Here is a 25,142-nt window from a genome sequence, read left to right on the forward strand (position 1 = left end):
CGCAGCTTTCACTCGGTGTCTTAACGAGAGGTGGCTGCCCCAGTGGGGAGCTGCAGCCAGCGGGAGTGGCGTCCCCCAAAATAACCGGCTGTAGCTTAGGGCTGCAGAGCGATAATTAACATTAATTTAGCAGTGGTCTGGAGGAGAATAGACAGTCTTGCTCTAAATGTGCTCTGCTTTACGCAGCCCGGGCACTCTGTCCGCTGGCACTAAGGGCTCTGCTCCGGCTGTACAGTCTCGTGTTGGGAATGGCTTCAAGGGTGATAAATTACATAGAGAATAGAAATTTTGACTTCCCCTGAAGCTCCGAATAGAGCTTAAAAACTAACCGGCAAAGAAAGATAAAAGGATGTAAAGGTATGCACACAGGATTATAAGCGTGGCTGGAACCAGTGGGAAACAGATAAAAAGAGCTGTGTGTGGGAGAGGCTGCTGCTCTGAGGGAAGGAAGGTGAGACGCTCGTTTCCTGCCTAAATAAAGACTTGGTGCCTCTTGGAAGCCAAATCCTGTCACGGCGTTTGGTGGGAGAAGCCAAGCTGAATGCCACCTGGTGCTTTTGCGGATTGGCCTATCCACGTAAACCAGATCTGAGGGAGCAGGTGGCATATATGCATATAAAGATTCCTACTTTCATTTTTAAATACAGTAGGGATGGTGTCACGACCCATCGGTAGAGGGATGATGTTCATTGTAAATTCTTATCAGGCTGAACAAAGACAGGGAACTCTTGCGTTTTTAACTCCAGCAGCCAGCCCACTGTTTTGTCTCAAGTTGTTGGCTAACAAGCCCTTAAATTCTTACAATACATTTCCACAAATGTGGTGGCTAACAAGTCCTTAATTTTTATCCCATACATTTCATTACGTTCTCAACTTGCCAAACACACTACTCAAAGGTGCTGGCCCAGAAGCCACAACAGACTTCCACAAGCTCCCTACACCCACAACAAAGTTCAGTATGGAAGGTAGAATATGACAGCCGTGTTTTGCCCAGGCAAAGCAAGGGGGGAGAGAAAGAAAGAAAAGGGAGAGAGAGTACAAAGAATAACACCAATCCTCAGATCCTGTGTTAGTCCTGGTGTGTTGGAGGGTCTGGAGCTGAGGTTGTGAGAAAGAAAGTGAAAAAGAAAGGGAAAAGAGTGTGAGAGGGCCTGACCCACTTTCTTTTATAGATAACCTGATGCAAGCCTGTTGGGTAAACCACATCTTTTGCCCTGTTTTGTTCATGCATGCACAGCCAGCCCTCCTACAGGAGGTGGGTGGGGATGGGGGCACTGAACACAAGTGTCAAGGTGGAGCTTCTGACCCAAGGAAGTTGGATCAGAACAGTGCTGCCCCACCTCCACATCCTTAGATCACACCTTTCCCATTGCAACAGTCAGAACGTTTGAGACATAAAATGCTTATGTCTGGTTCTCTGTAGACGGCAAAAGCAAATAAATAAAATAGGATGGTTGGAGGAAACAGCATGGCTGCTGGGGGTTAGAAGGTGGTTGAAAGAAGAGGGAAAAATGAGGCCAGTTCCTGTATTTGGCTCCTCCTTTTACCACTATTTTGATCCATTTTGAGCTGTGTTTGCCATTCACGTAGAATTTTTATTTGATTTGCATTGTTCTGTAGAGGCCAAAGGTTGGATGTGATGCAGAAGTCCAAGTTCTGTGGGATCCAAGAGAAGTTTTAGGATGAGGCTGATGGCAGTTTTTATTCACATTTCATTTGAATATCAGCTATCATTAGGAGACTACATGCATAAGTGGTCACCTCTTCCTAGCCTGTTTCCATTGTCAAGTACCATACTTCCGTAAAAATTTGATTCAGGAGGGTTATAGATCAAATACTGGAAGAAAATCTTTTGGAATTCAGTGTCTTTTTATATTAATTTAAAAAGCAATTTGGATCTGAAACTGCTCCAAATAAATTCATTAAGTTTTTCGCAGAAATCTCCAGCAAGAAAACTTCAGGCAAAACCACTTCTGTTTGTAAAACTGACAGGGGAGCCCAATGCAATGTTTAAGTTAAGATAGCATTTAATAGTGCTCTTAACAAATGAAAACAAAGTACATTTTTATGGAGCTAAAATTTTCTGTAACCAGCACCCACTAGCCAGGCATTAAGATTATGCCTGTAGATGTATTCCTTGGTCACACAACCTGCATGAATATACTATCTCCAGGCTGAGAGGAAGTGAGAAATTAAAAGTGCCTTAGCTAGAGCTGGTAGCAGTTCCCATGAATTGTCCCTACAAGTCATAGAAGTGGTGTTGGAGGGAAATGTTTGACTGAGGACTAGAAATATGAAGTAACAAGTTGTGATTTTTCTGCCTTCCCAAATACTGCACAAGTTTCGCAGAGGTCACTGACCTGGTGCCTGGCAGAAACTGCTTTTCGTTACTGCTTAGGTTTGGGCTAAAGCCAGCGCTTTTATCAATTTTCTGTGGCCTTGCCTTTATTAAAGAAAGTTTCTTATTAACCTCTCAGCAGTACAATTGTTCCTTCAAAGGGGAAAAAAATCACATTATGACAGCTGAGTGACGCTAGCAGAAAGAGGAAGCAGAGTCAGCTCTGTGGTTGTATTTGCTTACACAACTGCACTGCCAATGCCTTTTAGCCTCTCACCCACCTTTTCTTCTCTTAATCCACCCACTAATTTCAGGCAAATTATGTAGAGTGTTAGAGGATTCAGAGGTATGATATTCCCATACCTTTCCTGAAAGTGGGTGATATGGGAGAAAAAAGAGACCCATTTAGCTCCCAAATGAGGGAAAGAAAAAACAATGCTGTGTGTCTGTTTTTCCAAGAGTGGCTGTCCATGAGTATTGGTCAGCTCATTACACGATAGGTCACGGCACATATTATCAATACATATTATGTCTTATCTTATTCAAGCAAGAGATATGGGGGAGCTATGAGTATTTGGGACATGACTCACTGAGGGAAGTTAGGTAGTAAAAGGGCAGGAATGGGATGTGCTACAGGGAGCCCAGAGGAGACATTGGGATATTGTGTAGGACATGGGAGGTAGTTGAAGGTATTGTAATGGGAGGGCATGGAAGCAGTAGGGGAAGCTTGGGTTGTTGTGATAAGAAGGGAGGACATACTGATATGAAACAAGTCTTCGTTACTGTCACTGCTGATACAGCATCTTGTTTTCTGACAAGCAAAGAAGAATAATAGACCGTGACCTGATAATAATAAGAGATTTGCCAGAGAAACAAAGAAAAGTTTGAGCTGCAGTACTACAGATAATGGAAAATGAGAGGTAGAGAAATGCCTGGGATAAGGTAATTTAATGCAAAGATTGAAAAGCAAATAGTCTGGAGTTTCTACAGTAACTGGTATAAAAGGAAGAAGTGCCTGAAGATGCTATGAGATGTAGTTAATGAATAGAAACTGCATTTGATTGACATCTGACATGAGAAAATAATGGATATTTTCATGATCTGTGGATCACAGGCAGTTCATTTACATTTCAGGAGGAGGGAACAGAACACTGGGAAGCAGCTGAAAACTTAACTGGTTACAAAGAGCAGCAGTTCTTCCCTTGCTACCCTCTGGATAGCAACTTGTTGTGAGGGACATGGGCCAAAGATCAGCACAGATAAATGCTATTAATGTCAATGTAGTATTTCAGACACTTCCAGGTTCCTCCAGGATTTCTGGGGAGTGACATCTGTTGGGTGGAGAGAGGATTCACATAACAAGGTGGGGCAAGAATGTCTTTGCCAACTGGCTCACCAGCCTCCTAAGGATGGCTATAAACTAGGTTATTGAAGAATGGAGAAGCAGTCCCATCAGACCTAAGCTGGAAGAGAACTGGAAGAGCTAAAAGGTGGTGTGCTGACAGAGGTAGTGGTAGATAATGGGAAAGCAGGTGCAGGATAGCATGATGGCAGAGATTGCCTGAACAAGCAGCATGCTTGGGGACCCATCCCACGTTCCTGCAAAACCTGGCATTTAGGGGGACCTCAACAGGCTGGAAAAGTGGAACAGCGGGTTCTTGCTACATGAAATTCAACAAAGATAATTGTAAAACCTTGCATCTAGGACCTGAAAGGTTTTGGCAAAAATGGCTGGATGCACATCTGCACTAACTTTACAGTCCATAATGTATTTTTACTAACTTGAACTCTGCACTGGGTATTATTGCTAGGTGTGATCTCTAGCTTGAACTCCTACAGCCTTTCCTCCCTGAACGTAGCATTTATTAAAGCTAATTTATTACTTTACTCATTCACCCTGCAAATTGTATCTCATTGGCTAGTTTTAATATTTCCTCCTAAATAAGTCAGGCAGCAAACATAGAATATGCTTTCCTAATCTATGTTTTTCCTGATCTAATCTTCCTTTCACTTTTCAGCACAGAAAATCCGCCAGAAATCATCTAGATAAATCCTCATTCTCCAGCAGAGTTACATCATCCTTTTCTAGTCAACAAAAACAGTCTTCCCTATGTTTCTCCACCATCAGGTTAGAAGAAGCTATTAATTTCTTTACTTTTGTCTCAGAAGCACAGATTCCATCACTGTGATATATGTAACTACGCTTCCAAAATGTAAGGTAATTAGAATACAAATAATATAATGGAATACCTCTACTAGTTCATATTTTGTAATGTGAGTAGATTGCTTTCTTTTTCCTAAATATTTATATACACGCAAACAAAACTATAAAATAGAAAGTAAGTGATTTTGATTAGCACAATCTTGTTTCTCTGATTCTTGACAAGTGTAATGTAGATTTAAGCAAAAAATTGCCTGTCCTGGAGACCATTAAGTATGCCAGTCTGCAAGGTGAAGACAGCATTCAGTTTGATAGGAAACCTTCACATACCTGCAGTATGAGAGACTGTACACTGACCTAAAAGCACATTTCACTTTTTGGAGCTTTACTAAACCCACTGGACTTTTTAGCTCTAGAGGTCGTTTGGTTTGATCTGGAATCTCCAGCTTCCTGGAGCTGTTCTTTTTTTCCTGACTGAAATAGAGGTTTTAAAAAATTGTGTGCAGGGGGAAAGTGGACGGGAAGTGTTTAAATAAAAGAAGACACTGCCTGCAATTAAAAAGTGTGAGTGAATTTGCCAACTACATGCAGAAGTCATGCAGCTGAGACACTAACTGGATCCTGCATTCCTTGAGCAAAATACACTTTACTGGGAGTCTTAAGCAAGTAAAGAATGCAGTTTTGAATCCAAAATTCATATTATTCCAGATGTGGGTGGGGGAAATACGTATTTACTTACAAAACTGAAAAATCCTGATTCTGTGCTGCCAGTCTGTTCTGTTTCTTGCTTTCCTCTCTCGTTCTTCTGTCTGTCTCTCCCTTCAGCCACAAGCTTCTTTTTTAGCTCTGGCTTCCTACCTTCCTATCTTCTCAAGCTTCAGGTATTGCACGAACACACTGCATTTGTCACCACTATGCAGGCTTTGTGTGTGGCCTTGTATCTATTTCCTCCTTTTATCTATGGATTTTCTGTGAAGTTGGGATGTCTGTGGAATAGAGGCAGTATCTTTCCCGCATGTTTGCAGAGCCCAGTGTCCTATTAAGAAGAAACAAATCTATGCTCCGTATTGCCAGAATGTACTAGAATTCTTCCTGTAGTTCAGTTCATCATTCTTCTCTCTTCTTGAATTTCTGGTGTGTACCTGCTGTTTTTCCTAAGAGGAGCCAAGACATTAATTCCCAAGCCCTCCCAGAGCTTCTGACAGTTGCTCATTTAGCCTGAGGTGTGAATGTACATGCTTTGGGATTCTTCACCAGTCAATAAAGATAGAGGCTTCTCCAGAGGGAAACTGTAATTCGCACAAGAAGTGAACAGTTGTTCAAGAGATGCTCTGCTCCCTCCATGAACAACCAGGATTTTGTCTTGCTTAGACACAACCTCTAGCCTGCATGTTGGTTAGAAGGCTCAAGTTGTATCAAGGCCTGAATTATGTGATCACCTGGTTTAGAATTAGGAAAAAATCTTTGTGTTTTAGCCCAATACTTCATGCTCTGGCAAAGCGTTTTGAAGCCAAGACAATTAAATTCAACATCTACTCTCTAACTGGAAACATTTGAGCCAAAACAGCCTTTCTTGATTGTTACACTAATGCTCATCACAATGGAAGAACTTGCTGATGGCTATGGCTATTGCTGCAAAGCTCAAGTGCTCAGAAAACTTCACGCAGCGTAGGTTTTGTGATCCTGCCAAGTTAGAGCCTACCTAGGAAGAAATAATTAAGCGGTGTTGTTTTATGTTCCACATGAATTTTGAAATTGGTTTACCCCTGGTGCTGCTGGGCTTAACTGTGCAAAAAATCCCACCCTCCTCTCACATCAGCAGTCTCTTAAGAGTCTGTTTATGTTTAACCTAAAGTCTAAAACAAAAAACCAGTGATGCTCAAAATACCTTTCCTACGAGATATTCAGGGAAACAGTAACTTATTGTTTGAAGAAGAAAAGTGCCCCTGACCTCAGCAGAAAGGAGAGATCTCAATTCTAACATTGCTTTAGCTACCACTCACATCTGGAGCAATGTGATGTGGCATCCAGTTTCTGTCACTGAAATCTCTTAGAGTTATTGGATTCATCTGCATATACGGCTCTGAGGGTATTCACCACCTCTTTGCTGATGGTGGAGTTTCCTGATCGTCTTCTTGAGGCTCAAGGTTTGAATTTATAAAATCACAAGGATGAACCTGTTCAAAGCTCCCTTATTTACAATCATGTTTTTAACCTAGATCAGAGAAAAGACATTAACTTGTGTCCACATTCTAGTATTATGACAAAGCATGAAAAAGAAAACAAATACCATTAAAGAATAGCACATCCCCATGGCTAATGGGGAAAGAGACGGGTTTTAATTCTCTAGCTTAGCACATTGCTATGTCTTTAATAGATTATATCATACAGTTTTTATTCAATACTGCAGATGTTTTCTGAGCCACTTTCAATTCACCTTCACTCATACTCTGGCACTAGATGAACTGCAATAACTGAAAGGGAAGAAACATTTGCATGTCCAGTAGTACATCTAACTTTCAGTCCAGGTTAGAACAATGTTTTAAGCAGCCCTACTGAAAGAACCATGTTTGGGTTGTTTTGTCAGGCATCCAGTCTGTCTCCATAAGCCAACATGTGACCATTACCATGTATCTGTGAAAGTGGACTAACAGCTGTTTAATACAGCTAGTATAAAGTGAGGAGATGGAGGGGGGTCTCCCCAGGGCTCCAGAAGAGCTGTAGATCATTTGTCTGATCAAAACAGCTATTTGGTCTTACCACGAGAACTTGTACCCATGTACGGGAGGAAAAAAAGTCTTATTTTTATTCACTTCCTGGATGATTTTCATTTTAGGAGAGTTGGACTTGCTTATATGTAAGAGAATAAATCTGCAGCTTAAAAGTCATGAAAGGTGGCTTACACATGCTTTGAAACACTGAAAGGAAGGAGCTCAGACATACATTAAAATGCACTCTGTCAAAAGTTCTCCTTATTGTGGGCATCCAGGGAATCAATGAATTTTTTTTGACACGTAATTCATACTCAGTTCAAAATATTCAGTATGAGATCTACTCACATTGAGTTTTGACCAAATGCTAACTCCCCATGTAACATAGCCTGATGTGGTGACATGACTTCTCGCTTGCTTTCTAATTTGCACTGATTCCTAAAAATATTATCATGATTTTGAGCAAACACATGAGCATCAAAATTGCAAATAATGGGCAATTTGAAAATAGTAGACCAGTAATATTATGGGACGTGTAGGTGTCTTTCTGCTGTGTCTTGGCAAAACGGTATCTAGAATCCTAAGAATGACCTTCCTCCCAACATAGCTCTGTTACACAGGTAAGGTGCATGGAGACTTTCAAGAAGGGTGAAATCATACCCAGGAAAAGGTTGCTTTATGCTTTTGGGACAGTTAGGAGGGCAATAATAGGATCCCTCATTTGAGGGACATTCAGTGAAAGAAGTAATGCTTTCCTGAAGCAATGTAGAATAGTAAGGACCTGTTCCCTTAACTGATGAGGAGAAGGACCAGCAGAATAACAAGGGGGGGAAAAAGCAAGCTGAATTGCAAGGAAATGCTGAGCTGCACTTGTGTCAGATCTATGTGTGGTCTACAGCAGGTATTATCAACTACATACTGTATTTGCAGGACTCCAGAGACTCATAGTAAGTACCACTAATGACAGCTGACTTGTCATATCCATGTAATTAGAGTGATAATTAGGGAGACTTCAGAGCAAGGGACAGTGATCAAGTAGAGCTCACTGACTTCTCATGGGATTTGGCAACCTAAGGGGCCTTTGTCCCTTTGAAAATAGCTGTATGTACTTGCTTTTGTAGGTGTTATGTCGTACCCATTCAGTCTCAGTCAATATTCTGTTTACATTTGCTAAGTTCTTCTAAAATTGCATGTTCTACATTCCATTGTCTGCCTTACAGCTGAATCTCTTTTCACTCAAGTCTCAATTGATCCAAGGCCCGTAATTATTCTTTGTGACTAGTTGACATCTTTCAAATCAAGGTCAAATTTCTGCCTCTGAAATCTTGTCTGACTTGATTTTTGTGATAATGTTGACTCCTGATTCTCCCATGTTTCAGCATTGCCTTTGGAGGATTTGTTTTTTCCTTGACCCCTTTGTTTGTACCCTTCATTTCTTACCCTCTTTCATCTAAAGCACAAGTTACCATCTTTATCAAATTCACTCTCAGGTTTTTCTCTCCTTCATATTTATCAAATTAAGATCACAGCCTGACTTTGACAATCTGCTTGTAGATGTCTGGCTTTCAGCCTACGTGCAGCATCATTAAACACGATTTATCGTCCTTGCTCTCCATATTCCTTCAGTCACTGGGAGGCACAGCTCCTGCCTATCAGTACTTACACATAAGCTTTATGTTTGTCTCAAACCTTTCAAAGCTCTTCTCTCAATCTGTCATGTGTTAGGCAGAAGTTAACTTTTTATCTTAGATAGAGTATTGTCAATGTAAACTGTAATGCTTACTATTGAAATTCTTGTCCAGATCTTCACCTTATGCCTCAAGTACTGAAACTTTTTTTTTTGTTTTGGTGGCCTTGAAAAATACAATTTAATTACCCTCTACAGTAATTTAGAAAGTCTTTGGAAAGTAATTTTTCTACAGTTTTAACTTTTGCAATATGACCCATCTTAAATTCTTCCTCAGCTTCTGTATTTTAGCAAACAACTTAGATGTCTTGACTTTCATTCTTTATGGTTAATGCCTGCCTTAATTATCTTGTGTTTAATACTGAGAAGGTTGATTTCTTTCTCTGAAAGGTTTGTAACTTAAACAGGAGCTATTACTTGTGCCTGCATAGCTCAAGAGAAGCAGAGTCCAGATCTTAACAACCAGCCTTGGGTACTGGGACCTGGATGGCTGTGTTTACTGTGGCTGCACATCTGGATGAATATATTGGGCTTCTTAGCCAAGCAAACAGCCCAAAGAGAATATTGCACTAATTAATTTGTTCTGCTTCCATTGTGAATTTAAGTCATTCAGAAGCAGCTCAGATATCTGTGGAAAATGTTATATTAGTATTGTGCAGACATTGAATCTATGGTTTTTTCCTGCACTCCTTCTTCTGTTTGGAAAAATACTGCTGTTAGCACCAGCAAAACTACTTTGTTGTTCTCCTTTAAACAGTTGTTTACTATGATATGGCCAGAAAAAAAAATCCCAAACATCAACAGCAATAATCCTTACAACTGCTGAACTAATAATGCACTAAGACAATCTTCTAAGCTGTTTAATGCTTGTCATATGGCTCCCCGGTGTATACGCCAGTCTGTCTATCTCAGATGGTCCTTCTCTGCTTTACTACTGAAAAAATCACCACCACAAAAATGTGTGTAATGAAAACTGGACAAGATAATTTCTTGTTTGTGTGGTAAGTACCACCAGTTCGAGCCTTGACAAAAGAGCTGGTACCCTTCATAAACCATCATTTTAAAGTCTCATTTTAAATTACTAGTAGAACATTTCAGAAAGAACCCATAAGAATTCCAGTAAATCATATGTCATAAAAGACATCTTCTTGCAAGTACCTATTCCTAAATCTTTTAAAGTATTATTAGTTAAAAAGTTTACTGTCCCCAAGTATATTTCATAAAGTTGATTTCTGAGTGATTCATTGCATCCAACATTGTTGAAAATGGTCCAGTTTAATTGAATGAGATGACATCTATGTTGGTAGAAATCCAGGATGTAAAGCTATAATAAAAGCTGTACTAGAAGGAGTAGTCTAAAGAATTACTAAGTGTTTTACATTTTATTTAAATCTGATTTTTTGAAAGTGGCATTTTCATATTCTTTCCCTAATTTACACCATAAAAAAGGGAATGTGTATATTGCCTGTCTACAATGAAGGCAGTAGAATATTTAATAAGTCCTTTGCAGGCTAAAGGGGTATATGCCTACTGTGATTATGCTGTATACAGATTTTACAGTTTCTACAAGACTATTAGCACACTTGAAGGAGACAGTAGCTTTTGAAATACCAAGCCAATTTCTGCCAAAAATACTGTCTTCTTAGGATCAGAAAACCACTGTTGCTGTTGTGTTCCTTCTTTCAGCCATAGACTGTACATGCCTAACAATGAGTTAAAGTTGAGAACAAATACATTTAACTTCAGATGAATCCAATAACTCAAAGAGATTTCAGTGACAGAAACGTCTTGACTACGTTGATACGTCTAGGTATAAACCAAAAATAACATACCCAAGTTGTTTAGAAAATTTATATTTCCTTACCAAAAACTATCTTGTGCTATTTTTCATAGGCCTTGTTATCAAGTGTTCACTGTGTGGATTATTCTATGCTCCTTACTCAGGGGAAAGGAATCTTTGCCAGAATTAGGACTTAATGAGCAGGTCCTGTACATTACAAACCAGCACGTGGAAGGTCATTAGGAACTGTCTGAACCCTGCGCAGAGGCTGACAATTCTTTTTCTCTCTCCTAGTATATTCTGCCAGCACCTGGGTTTTTTTAATGTATGTGAAACTTGTGTCTTTAGTACTGCCAAACTGTGTACATTTCTGGTGTTCATACTCCTGTCTGCGCAATTAGTGCCAATTTTATGGAAAATGGGTCACAGTCTGTACTAATTGACACTGGCTTTAACAAAAAAAATTGCACCAGAAAACTTTAAATACTCTCATAAAACATTTGCCTAAACTATACATGCAAATGTAGGCACAGTAGAATTAAAAGTTATTTGTATCCTAAATGATTTCTGGAAAGACTGGGACAGTTAAGGATGGAGCAATTTTAATTTTATCTTTTGGTCCTTTAATAATTCTTTTTCCATAGTTATGATTGGAATTTGTAATGGCAGGGGAGATTCAACTGACAGATAACGTTTCACAGGTTTTACAGCTCTCCTAGAACAGAGTTGCAACTATTGGAGTTTATTCAGTGCCACAATGTTGAATTCATGGGATATTTTACTCCTGATGTCAGTAGAGCCTGGATTCTTGCCCTTGTGCTGTGGCTGCCCAAGATGGAATTCTATCCACTCTGCAGTAAAAGACAAACTTGCTGGTATCTTCAGTGAGAACAGAATTTCACACTTCAGGAGTAACTCCAAATTTCCACTTTGGTAGCAGATCTCCTTTAAGACTTACGTCCCACCTCCTTTCCCCACTGCAGCAGTGCACATTTGCCCCTGCACCACTGAAGCAGAAGAAATGAGAATGAGAACATGGAAAAAACTTGTATTAGCAATACCTTAAAAAATTAATTCTGTGGGTTTTCTAATGTGTGTAATTTTAGCGAGCCACCTTATCCTAGATTCCAGAGACAGCTCTGTCTGCACAACTTCTTTGTGGATGCAAAGTACATACAATGTACTTTGCATCAGATTGGGAGCAGTAAACAGAGCTCATCAACTTGACTTGAGCTGGCTTTGCTGCCAAAGGCAGTGCTACACAGTTCCACAGCCTTCACGTGTGTAATAAGTAGCTTATTCACAGAGGGAAAAGATGCTGTGTTCTTTTCGTGATGTATGAAGAAGAAAGAGAAGTTGAAATTTTGGGTAAGAAGATGGTGTTTGTTGGGTTTTTCTTACTTACTACACTCCTTTGAAGATCATGAAGAACAGAACCAAAGGTTAGAGAAATGTGGTCAAAAATACTGAGAATACAGAACATAAAAACACATATTAGAAGTGATTTAATAGCCTAGTTTCCTTAGGCACATGTGACTGCTGTCAGCCATTGCCCTCTATCATTTGAAGTCAGTGACCACTTTCAGCCGTATGTGCAAGAGGATAGTTATCTTAAAGACACTGTCTTAAAAGGTTTGTAAAAAAGCCCTACAGTTAGCTAGAATAGAAAGGAAAATAATTCTTTAGTAGAGGGAAAGGTTCTCAGCTCCACTACTGTCCTTCCTCTAGGTCAGCTCCAGTTCAAGCTGTCTTTTGTCTGAGGCAGGTGCCACACAGGAGGACCTGAGATCACTGCAGTGGGGAAGGAGATTTCAGGACCGAAAGACATAAATTTTTGCCAAACCAGACTCTATTAGTGGTGCTGCTCAGCCAAACGTGTTGTTTCCTCATTAACAGCTACAGCACTTTTGTGCATGAGTGTAGCAGAAAGCCCACTAGCTCAGGATTCTCTGGCAAGGCAAAGAAACTGATTTTCATTGTGAGATAAAAATAAAACCATTTAAAAAGAAGAAAATAAGTAACTTCCTAAACAGCTTGAAGGAAACAGGAGAAAAGACCTCCCTTTTTTTCTGCTTTCCTCTTTGCCGGATACAGGGCTTACAATACCCTGGAGCATAACACCTACAAATGAGTGGAATCTGATAACCCATTTTTAATTACTGCCTTTATCTGCACTTCTGTAAAACAAACAAATTAAAAAGCCTTGGGCTTGCACAGGGAAAACCTAGGTGTTCACAGGACTGAATTCACCACACTTTTCTCTGCACTGTTTCTCTTTTCTTCATTCTGACTTTTGAATCTGCCCTGATGCCCTCATCTGACACAGCAACTACATCAGGGAGAGAGAAAACAGGATAGGCTTTCACTTTTGTCTGGCAGCACAAGCTTGCATTCTGTGCTTCAGAGGTTTTCAGAGGCTCTTTATTCCATGTAATGTTCCTGGAGTGGAGAAGCGTATCTTTTGTTCTTCCTTATAAAGGGATATTTTTATACACAAAGATATACAGTACACTGAATTACAAGAGTTTTTATGTATTGGATTGTGAGGCTTTAGCACAGAAATTTCTGATGATTCTGTAATTCCGCCTTACCCTAAGCATGTAACTTCAAAACCTTTAAAGCATAGATGAATCAAAGCCTCAGAAACCATCCAACACATCAACTAATTGTAGTGACATCAAACCAAAGTGAGACTCTTAACTTAAACAGGTTTCACTCCTAGCATGCTAAACACGCAGTCTGCGTATATGTGCTAAGCTGCATTATCTCAGTATACATATGTATGGCTTTATTTACTTGCAAGTAGTTAAAATGAGGGAGGACAGACGTATGTCTTCCCTGCAAATAGAAATGATTCTTTTATGTTTAAGCACATCTCTTGTTGTTTTAAACATAGCTTTGACATTTTTGCTGTGACACTCTGTATGTCCAAAGTGACGAAGCCTGTATAGGTCTTATGATTCCTTTAATATCGTTTCCATATTAGATAGCCAGATGGTGGAGAGCGATAATACTCTGTACTAATCACTTAGGAAGTCTACAGAGTGGTGCTTTGAGATTTAGACCCTCAGCCACTGCCATCACTCCTTTGATGGAAAGCCGCAGATACTAGTCCAACCAATTGAATGTTTTTAAATATATCAACACTGAACAAATCATCTAAACAGGAAAAAGACTGACAAATACCATTCAGTGCTAATGAAGAGAGGGTTTTGTCCAAAGAAAATAATTGTGCTCACAAGGATCAGAGATCAACAGGGTATTATACAATAGTATTTATACACATCTAAAAAAATATTTTTGCTTTTTTTATAGTCATCACAAATAGAAGACACTTGCATTGCTGCTAAGTCACTTTCCCCCTCAAAAAAGAAAAAAAGCCTAGGAGCAGAATCATTATCTCAATGAGTTCCTCAGTGTTTGAATTTTAATTCCACACTGATCTTTTGCCAATTGTAGGGTTTTGTAATTCCAGCAGATCAATCAGCACAAATCTTTTTTCCTACAGTAATATTCATTTATTTACAGGAATAATTTTTTGCTTATGTTTCTACCTTGGAAATACTTGGTTTATTTTCTGAATGATGCATTGTTAGTCTGTGGGTGCATTTTACAGGAATGAAATGTCAGATGTGCCCATTCCTAATGCAATAGACTTTTTCATATGCTTACTGAGATTTCTACATAAAAAACAGGGAAAGTATTTCTCTGTGAATTTTACTTTTATTGTTAAGCTTTTCATAAAAACCCACACTGCAGGCTCTACTCCAGGTTGGAAACCAGAGACTCTGGAAAAAGAGACTGAGGCAGCACTGATCAGCGCTCAAATATGATAAGCAAGCAGACTAAACATGTAAACAAGTCCTGTGCTGAGTGCTTTGTTTTGGTAGCACCAATCGTCATTTCAGTAGAGGAACAAACAACCCACTTCAGGCTATCTGGTTTATTAATTGTAGAACACTTTAAACAGTAAAAAGTAAACAAAAAATAATGTTAAGCTAAAAGGTTTGTAAGATATGTCTCAGAACTGGGCTGCTTTAGTAACAATTTTCAAACAGCAGCAATGTTTTACTCCAACCCTAGGATAAAAGAAGCATCTTCATTGTCCTGATATTTGTACAATGTTGTACTAACATTGCTAAGATGGCGGGCTTCATAGAAGTTCCCTCCCACCTATCCAGCATTATTTTTTCAGTGCTACTGAACAAATATTTACTCAGCATTCTGAAAATCAGACTGTTTAATACCTGAGAACAGAAACTGTCATTATTTAAAAAATATTTATGTTTCTTCTTCAGTGTGTATTTTTCCTCTTACTATGCTTAGTGAAAGAATATATCAATGTTTTGGATGACGCTATTAAATTGCTGATTTTAATTAGATTTTTCTCTCCTATCCTAAATCCCCTACTCTGTATTACAGTATGCATCATAGATTCATTAGTTACATTACCATGCAGTTTAGTATTTCGCAATGCTGCCCAGGCAGCCTGAAGCCAGAAAGCTTGATTTTAACCTTGAATGACTTCATGGGGTTATTCTTCATACACACTAATACATTAAAAAACAAACACTGGATCATAAATTGTATAAAACCAGCACTCAACACATACTACTGTTACAGCATGCAGTTGTGAAATCTACATGGGAAATAAACAAAGCATTAAGGAATGTCTTTAAAATGAGGATGGAGCAGGCACACAGAGAGGAAGAACATGTAAACAAATGGTGGAAAAGAACAGATGTATGCTGTTTAGACACACAGGCAACTTGCCCGAGGGAAGTTTGGATTATTGAGCTAACATGGCAAAGATACATAGTCTGTTCACATTTAAATCATAAGAGGGTTTGTGCATGTTGTGTGAAGAGTGTTCCTACTACTTCTCTTAAGTAGGTGGTTTCTTAATGTATGCCAGTCACACATAAAGCAAATTTGCAGTTCAGTGTGCCTAGGAATTTCCTCAGAAATATTGGTAAATGCTGCATCTAGTATAAAATTCAATAGAGATGCAAGTTACAGAAGCCTCTCCGAGACTGCTGCACAAAGTCAACTGAAAAAAATGCTTCAATAAGGGTAATAACTTCAACAGGAATTAATGGGTTTGATTCCACAGATACATCATCCCCATACTAAACCTTTACATTTTTCAAAGAGTAGAGAATACAGTTCAGTTCTGTCATTACTGCACACAGGTGGTCCTGGATATACTTTTTGTTTCTGAGGCCAGCTTCCCATGACACTTGTGCACCATAAAAATACCCCAACTGTTGGAGTGGGAATAGAAGAAGAAAGAGGTAATGTCACCAAACACTCTGATGAAGTAGTCCAGTGATTCATAGACCACAAATCTCATTTTGACTTAACTTTTCCTGCCTTCACTGTAGTTACAATCCTGGTAAAAAAGTAAGCTGTACCAAAGAAGAAACTTAGAATTAGATCCACATTAGAAGAGAAGAAAGATACATCTCTTTTGGTTCTATTTAAAGTCTGTTAATGAAAAGTGGTACATATGGCTCAGCAAGCCACCGGAGTACCTAGAGAAGGAGAGAATCTATTCTATAGGAAAAGCAGTAATTTGTTCATGGTGAAATTAGTGTTAGAGCTAAAGACTACAGCAATAGTCAGTAGTTTGCTGCCACAAAAATTAGTCGTCCATGTGACTCAGGCTTATGCCATTTTACCAGTGTCAGAATATCCCCTATGCTTGTCCTTGCCACATTTTATCACTTTGCTGAAGCTTTAGCAGAGTAGAGACTGAATACAGGGTCTTGCAGCAGTCAGATAGGAAAAGGAAGAGAAGGAGGAGGTTACAGATGAGAGAGGTGATGTCAAGTGAGGTGCAAGTTTTAAAAGAAGGGGTGCCCCGATTGGGCCCTGAAGGAATGGACAGACATGACTTTCCCAGCAACTCCAAGTATAGTATTTTCTCAAAGAAGAAGAACTTAGGCAATTTGTAATGTAAGTGTTTGTGAGGTATGCAGAGCTGTTTGTGTGCATATCCACATGCTGTAAGCAGACATTTAGGAAGGCACTTGGTTACCCTTTCTCCCTGCATGGTTGCCCCGCTGTCCTTTCCACAGCACCCTATTACTCCTTACTAGATCTTGCACTTTGCACCCCATTGCTTGGCTCTGGCCCTTCTTACCAAACAAGAGAAAACAAGCCAGTGCTGCCATCCTTCTGTAGGGCCTGCGGGTACGTTTTTGCTTTGGTGATGGCAACTGCCTGTGGGAGCTATGCACAGAGAGGCTGCAGACTGATGGGGTGGAAGGGGGAGGAGAGGGGCTGCCACAGCCTTAGGCGCAGGAAGACCAGAAGTTTGAAAAGCCTAGAAAAGGACTCTTCCAATTTTCCTGATCTTGCTACAGTAACTCACCAACTGGCTCACCACAGAAAAGGGAAGGAAAAGAGATAATACAGTGGTGATGAGTAGCAAAAAGAGCAAACAAATGGTGAGATTAAAGGAACTCAGTGCATCCTTTAAATTGCTTCTCTTTTGAATTAGTCACAACTACTTTTGAACTGAGCCATGCTTGGCAGAAGACTACTAGTAGACCTTAAAAAACAGGGTGATTGAAGCCTTCGGGAGCAGGGAGTCTAAGGCTGTCAGGCTTCCTGTAGGATAGAGGCTTACAGATTTTATTTGAGAGAGGAAGAATAAGTAACACTGCTAGGCTGGAAGCCAAGCCACTAGAAAAGAGTTGTGGAGTAAAGGGGAATCCAGGCAAAGTCCCTGAACACCACCGCCTCCTGACAGATTTGTGAGAGGCTGCCGTTGTGCAAAGGAACGGCTGAATGCGCCGAGTGATACTTAACCTCCCTTTCCAAGCATGTGCAAAGCTGGCTATAAAGTATACATGCAGTATGCTGTATAAAACTCTCCTGTGAAGAAAGCATAACACTATTTATACCTATATTTTTATACCTGTACTAAACAAGCTTGACAGTTCATGAGATTACAGACCCGTGCTTGTCATGGGTTAAACGGCATAGGGTTTGTAAACAGTGCGTAAATATGCTCTGTGATACAGCAGAACGTCACTAATCCACGGTAATGCAGGGAAGCCCCAGTGCAGATTAGTGGGGTTTGTGGATTACAGACTGGGAGGGCATTTGAGGGGAAGTCAGCTGTGTCTCAGGGCAAACTCCTCGCTCCACTCTGTAGCGCAGTGGAATGCTTGTCACTGGAAGGAGCTGCCAGGGGCACCTCCGCTCTGCTCGGCTCCAAAGGACATTATGAGCAATGCTGATGTTGCTATTGCTTCTTTTCAAAAGCTGTAATAGGCCTGCTCCAAACAGGGAATTGCACTGCTGGTCCCCCTTGGATAAGTTTAAACATTTAGCACACACCTGGCTGTGCAGACACTTCATATCAAATTAAAGTGAAATTATTTGGTGCATATGGATTTTGCAAGGAATTCTAACTTGCTCTGAGCACATCTTGCATGGACAGGTTTTACTCTGTATGTACAAGTCAGACCCTGAATGCAAAAGTTAATTTCTGAAAGTTTCTAGGCTAAACAGTAGTGATGTCAACAAATACATTGTTCCTGATTTTATAGATATAATGGCTGTTTTACTCACACAAAAGACCATATCACTCCCTAATTCCCAATAATCTAAAATTGCATACAGTAAAATAATTTTTCTTACTACCAGTTCAACCAGTCACATACATTTTTAACTGTGAAAGATGCTTTTACTTGTATAAAATACTGCTAAATGTCATATGGATAATAGTCAAAGTTAGTGTAATGATACAATATCAATACAGCAGTCATGCTGATTAAACATTTTATTAATATATCCAGTACTAAAAAATTTGAAATTGGATATTTGGGCCCAATATTGATATTCATTGTAATTTCTTCCTTTCAAGAAACAAAATGAATAATCCATATTGAAAAAAGAAGAGTGTGAAGCGTTTGGCTTTGTGTCAGGCAAATTTTACATTATCTGAAAATCAGGATATTCATTATTTTTTATATAAGACATCACAGATGTCACTTTTGTAATGCTAAAAAGTTACCTGAGGCAAAGACTTGAGATAGATGATTTTAAAGAGATCAGCTCTTTGTGAAGCACATTTTCCCCTCAGCAGTCTATAGGCTCCAACAATGGGTTAGTGCATTTTAAGTTTATTGACCTTTGTGAATACAGTACTTGAAAACTGCTAACAAATTTCTTTGAAAATCAATGCCAGTTGCGAAGCTGTTTGTTATCTATCCAATGCTTTTTCTTTAGTGTGATTAATAAAAAAGAAAATTACATCAGTGAAATTGAGAAGTCAAATTGATTAAAAATGAAACATTCATTCCATTCTCCTTTGGAAAAGCAAAATGAAAAAGAGATGGATATTTTATCTGGATCTACATATCTGAACTACATATATCATAATGTAGGTTCACCACAGACCAAGAAAGTTTCTAATAGTCAATCCTGAGAAAAGATTGTATGGAATTCTATGCCCATATGGTAGCAGGGAAAACAATCAAGCTAATTTGCTTCTCCAACTTATTTTGGTGTAAGCTCACAAAAGTAAAGCAGTTGATTCACACTGCTGGCCATATTTCAGTGTAAAACATACAGGATAAAATAGAGGCCTCTTTGCTGTCAAGAGAGGTTGATTAATAGTGATAGGATAAAGCCAGATTTTGACCTTGGTTTTTTTTGTCACCATTAAGAGTCTTACATGGAATACTAAGAATTAGAAACTTCAACATAAGAACCAGTTTTTCTTTAAAACACGTTTTTCTGACACATTTTCTGACAGCAGCACATGAAGCCATTTCTCAAGCAGTTTGCTGTAAAGGTAGCTAAGCCTAACTGGCTGCATGGGAAATCTCTTGAGGGCAAAACTAGTTTCCAGTTCTGCAAACAGACATAAATATGGACTAGGTACCAAACTGTCTGAAGGGCCAATCAATATAAATGTTAAAACCCAGTACAGGGTAACTTGTCCATAGACAGGTTCCCTGAATCAACTGCGGTTGTAATATAGATGGGGCCCCACAAGCTATTCAAAGAAAACATTGCAAAAGCTGCTTGCCATTTAATGATTGCATTAACACCATTATCTACTATCTAATCAATGCTGTGATTGACAACTTTGCAAATCAGATTAGCTTTCAGTCTGCCTATGAGTATAGCATGGCTAGGAATGGAAAATTGTGTGGGCACCAATTTGTGGAAAATGAAAAACATTCAAAGGTATGAAACAGAAAATCACTGATATTGCAGATTAGTTGTGACAACTGTACCCCAACATATACAAAAATCACTCCTGTGATTTTATTCACATCTTGCATCGCATCACTCCAATGTTGCTCTCATACAGTGAGGGGAAGTTCCCACCCAATGACATCATAGTTTGTCTTTGGCTACAGCCAGCTACATATTTTTAAAGAGGTCCTGTTTGTTCCATAACTGAACTCTTCACCTTTTGATTATATATTTTGGTGGGGGGGTTAAAAGGAAAAAGCCTGCTAGTAAATTTACTTGAACTTGGCATTCACAGTCTCAGATTTGGGTGGGCTGCATTCTCTCCTCCGGTTACACCCTACCTGAAATCCTTGTATGTTAAATCACTTGACTAGTTCAGTCTTAATGATTGGGTCATACTCTGGGAAGCAAGTTCAGAGATAGTGGAAATGTGTGCTTACAAAAACACACATAATTGTAGAAAAATATGTGGATAAACTAAGAGGGGAACACTGAGACTGTGGAAAGAAAAAACCCCACAGTTATTTGGAAGAAAAAAATTATCTCTTAGTTGTGATGAAGTGTCACAAAATATGCATTATGTGCTACCCTTCCAGTGACACATTTTTATGAAGAAAAAGGCCTCCCCCCTCCCTCCCTCCCTGCTAATCAGGAAACTTTTAAGAATTTTTACATCTTAACACCAACCTTAATATTCCAGCTGCTACAAATGCATTCCCTATTAAAGACATGTATGAGGAAAAGATATTTCTGTAAATATCCGGATCTTCGTGCCAGTGGAGTGAGCTATTGATAAGCATGAACTCTTGGAGAAGTTTTATGTCACAATCAAGTGAACTGGATTTACTATTACATTTACAGACACACAACTTCTGTGTTTTCCATAGTAGCAATCTCAAAGATGGGGTCAGCAGGCAATTTTCTAATGGTCTGAGGATAATTTATAGGATGCATAATGCTGCTTTCTTGCTTCCAGAGACTTGGAGGAGTAGCCAGGAAAAGAAAAGTCAGGAATCTTATTTAAGCACTTGGAATGGGACAGATGTAAGTATCTTAACTGCCTCATGTATGCACTGTCCTCACAGAGAAAGTGACGGTCAGAACCACAGTTAGAAAAGACTAAATATTTTCTTAACATTACTTTTCCATTGGAGCAGTTTCTGTGGTTGGCCCTGTTTGTTCCACAAATACAACCGGAGGTGATCCATGCCACCAGTACTCTGGCCTGGGAAAGCTTGCTTTAAAAGATCCTCAGCACATATCCCAAAGAAGAGAAGCAGAGTGGATGCTGGATATGTTTTTTATTTTGAAAAAGTTATAGCTTTCACAAACAGGCAAGTGGTTGGATATGGTATCAAATTTGTGGGTTTGCCCTTTTGCTAGAATCGTGAGAAGAAATGTGCAAGTACCATTGCTACTTGGGGATTTCTGGTGGTTGTTTTTTAGGCGGCAGGGGGGTTGCTGATTTGATTTTGTGCCTATGTTGCGAATTCCTATCTTTTTTGCCATTGTAAAGTTTCAAAACCTAGCAGGAAAATAGTCAGTGAGTGTTAGAAACTTAGAATTTTTGGTAAGTAAAGCAATCTTCTGTTCAAAACTCTTGCAGAAAATTGACTTCATTCCTTTACAAGTATTCTGGTCTATATTTGTATTTGTCTTTATTGAAGCAGTGGTGCCAAGGCTCCCACTCAGTCGTGGGGTTAACATGGAACTCATCTAATTAACCAATGTCCTCTTCTCTCGTTGTGTGGTCTGTCACACTGCAATAGGCACTGTCCAAAGCATTCTTAGTGAATGGTTTGGCTTCCTACCACAGGACACTGTGATACAAGAACTTATTCAAATAATCCTGGTGAGTCTGTTCCTACAAGGTGTTTAGTGATTTATACTGAGTTACAATCAGCCTCAGTTTCTTCGATCTTTGCTAAGTGGCAAGGTTTCCCACAGCTGGATCTCAGGCTCTTTAGGTGGGTGATTCTAGGAATATGTACAGTAAACACTACAATGGTGATGTAAATATTAATTTTACTATTGAGGATAATGGGACCAGGGTGGGACCTTAACCTATTTGGCACAGCAGTCATGAGGCTCCAATATAAATAAAAAACATCCCTCCCAATTCTATTTATCAGCCCCATTAAAATGCCTTTCAAATGTGATAATTATCCATAGCTTTTTTAAGCTAAGTGAGAGCCCTCTCTCACACAGCTTGGTGAAGACACAAGCTCTCTCCAACTGGAGTCCAGAATCTTTCATCACTGCTAAGTATATTAGAACCAGAAACATTTTAGACATATTAACAGAGATTTTATAGGAATTGAGAATTATCAGCTTTGCAACTGAAATCTCAGATATGGAAAAATCATGTTTTTAGTAAGTTAAAAGAGATACGCATCCTTTGCTTCAGTTAAGATGCCTCTGGAGTCTCCGTTGGTTGGTATGGTGCAGCTATGAAATAAGTAACTTATTTTCTTTCTTAATGGCTTTCATCCTCTACTTTATTACCACACAATCATGGTTCAACTACATTTCTTTAGGCGTAACTGATTTTGAACCCTGGTTGGCCTGCCAGGTTGGATCTTTCCATCTGTTGTAGATGTTTGCTCTACAAACAAAATCTAGGTCTTCAGCAACACTTGCCACTTACCCATGCCAATATTTGTTATCCGCTTCACTACCCAGTCGGTAGTGATGCCAAGCAGCAACATCAAGGGAGCACAGGCTTTTCACATCAGTAGTCACTTTGAACTACTAGTTGTTTTTTGCTGTTCAGGGGAATTTATGTTGTGGCTTTGATTTTGACACTTAACAATACTACAGAATCAAACAAATGGGCAATCTAAAGACAAAAGAAAAGTATAACCTATGGGTATTAATTTCACAACCAACATGGTATATTTCCCATGTGATTCTCTCCTCCCTTCCCCCTCTTCCCCCAGCCTCCCCACCCCTTCTCTCTAGCTGAATGAAAAGTTTAAATTCATTGTGTTTATCTTACATCACATACTGCTTATCTTCTACATTTTTTGTTATTTTATGGTTTTTCTTTAACACTCCAAACTCCACAACTTCTATTGCTATAAAAGGTGCAAAGGCCCTTAAGGTGTGCTTTTTCTTTCAGAGATAAAACCAGGCTTCTTTTCTTTAATGATATGTCCAACAATGCACATCTACAGAGACATGTCCTAACTTGAGGCCAACCCTTAAGCCAGTACAGCAGTAACCAAGAAGAATCTTAGCAATTCAGAAGATGCGGTGATAGGAATGAGTCCTTTAACCAGTAGTATCTGCAAGATCAGAATCTTACTAATTCCAAACCCCCACAATTACATTTATCAGCTTATAATCACCATATAAGAGCTGTCAGAGTGGGATTGCTGCATTTGTCCTCCCTGTCAGCACCACAGCTGGGGTGTGAGAAAACTCATGCCTTCACACTGCACCAATATAACTTGTCTCTTGTTTTGGGCTGTATCTGATGTGCCGAAATCTGGGGCCAGAGAGAGAATCTGCTGCACTGTTCCACTGCCAGAAGCACAAAGCAGAATCACACATTAAAAAGTACCGAATTGGAAGGGGCATTCCTTGACCAGCAATCAAATGTAGTGGCAGCATCCACTCCTGTGATACCAAAGGGTACCTTTCACATCATTCATGTGCATAAATTGTGTAACCTTGAGCTCCAGATGCTGCATACAAATGATATTACTGGGCACTTGAAGTCTCCTGTGACAACAGGTTGAAAATATTGTCCATGGTAAGTGTCTTCATCAATTATGCAGTTTTATCACAGTAAAATTGCAGGTACAATGATCTTCTTTTCCTACTGCACATTTTTATGCTGTAGCACATTTTCTGTTAATTATGGAAGATATTTTCAGCCACTAATCCAGTGCCTTGGAACCTTGCTGAATGCCAGTAGACTTGCCAGCAAACTAACCTCTGGGCAAAAAAGAAAACACATTTCCTTTCCAGAAAGCAGCTTCTAGGAGAAGCTTGTTCCCCTCTATAAGAAAATTTTATGGAAGAAGGAGAGACAATTTTTCAGGACCCATTTCCAGACCACTCAGGAATTTACTCATTAAAAACCACAATGATGTTGCTGAGTAACTGAAGTTAGTCACTAAATATAACTAACTAAATGTAACTAAAGCAGTTATATTATTTTACCAGGAATAGATTAGGCAGTTTTCTTGTGTTTACACATTTCTGGGATCTTTTTTTCATTCCTATTTTCTTCAAAATATCTAAAAAGGAGACATCTTTACATACAAGAAGGCATCATGAGTATTTTTCCTTATGTCTTGTTTTCTGTTAACATCAGAGAGTTTATAATTAGATATGGTATTTTTTCCTTATTTTCTTCTCTAACAGACACTGCTCATAGTTGTGCCACCGGATTAATGTGGAGACTACAGGATGAACATTATAAAAGTGTCATTTAGGTAATGCCAAGAAGCAAAGTGGTGCAAGAGTTGTGCAAACAGCCATTTTGACTACAGATTTATAGTCCATAGACAGCAGCTCCTACACTGCAGCCTTTCTATCTGTTAAACAGTGCGTAGGTTGTATCAGCACTTTAAAGAAATTTTGCATATTCAGTGCAACAACAGATTGGTAACAGTTCTTATCACTGTGGCACCTACACAAAATTTAGATACAAACTCCAAGGAGTGGAAAGGGGATCGACAAAAATATTTGAAACTACATTAATGGCTTTTCTCTAGTGCTAGTACAGCAGAGTACATGTCCCAAAAATGTTGTTTCTTCCACCTGAATATGAGGCAAACCTTTACTGTGAGGGTGGTTGTGGAATTTCCCTTAATGGATATTCAAGAAATATCTTGTGCAATGTGCTCTAGGATGACCCTGCTAACCAGGGAGGTTGGATCAGATGACCCACTGTGGTCCCTTCGAACTTCACCCATTCTTTGAAAATCAGAGGACTATGAAAATTACCACCTGACATGCTGCATGCAGAATGACACAGACTTCATTTAGTCACCCAGATGTTTCATTACTCTGCTTAAGAAATTGTCTACATCCTTCTCCTCTTTAGGACCTGTTTGTCCCACAATAAGAGTTCAGGAAAAGCACACACCAAAAAATGCATTACATTTTATTTTGTTTAAAGAAAAGCAACATTGATTTTTAATTTAATGAAACTGTGAGGCTATTTACTTTTCCAAAACTGCAGATCAGAGAAGCAAAGTTTGTCATAAGGCAGAAGATTTCTCCAGAAA

General features: G+C 39.2%; 1 long non-coding RNA gene across 2 annotated transcripts; it reads left to right on the forward strand.

The window, feature by feature from the left end:
* Nucleotides 1-61: 61 nt before the first annotated feature.
* Nucleotides 62-24,352, forward strand: LOC138107292 (uncharacterized). Of its 2 annotated transcripts, none has more exons than XR_011149383.1 (3): nt 62-451; nt 4,357-4,466; nt 24,274-24,352. It is a non-coding gene; the product is annotated as an uncharacterized lncRNA (long non-coding RNA). The 2 variants fall into 2 exon arrangements; XR_011149384.1 differs by lacking the exon at nt 24,274-24,352 and adding an exon at nt 20,876-20,939.
* Nucleotides 24,353-25,142: the final 790 nt, after the last annotated feature.

The sequence above is a fragment of the Aphelocoma coerulescens genome, chromosome 3, assembly GCF_041296385.1.
Source record: "Aphelocoma coerulescens isolate FSJ_1873_10779 chromosome 3, UR_Acoe_1.0, whole genome shotgun sequence".
Taxonomy (NCBI): Eukaryota; Metazoa; Chordata; class Aves; order Passeriformes; family Corvidae; genus Aphelocoma; species Aphelocoma coerulescens.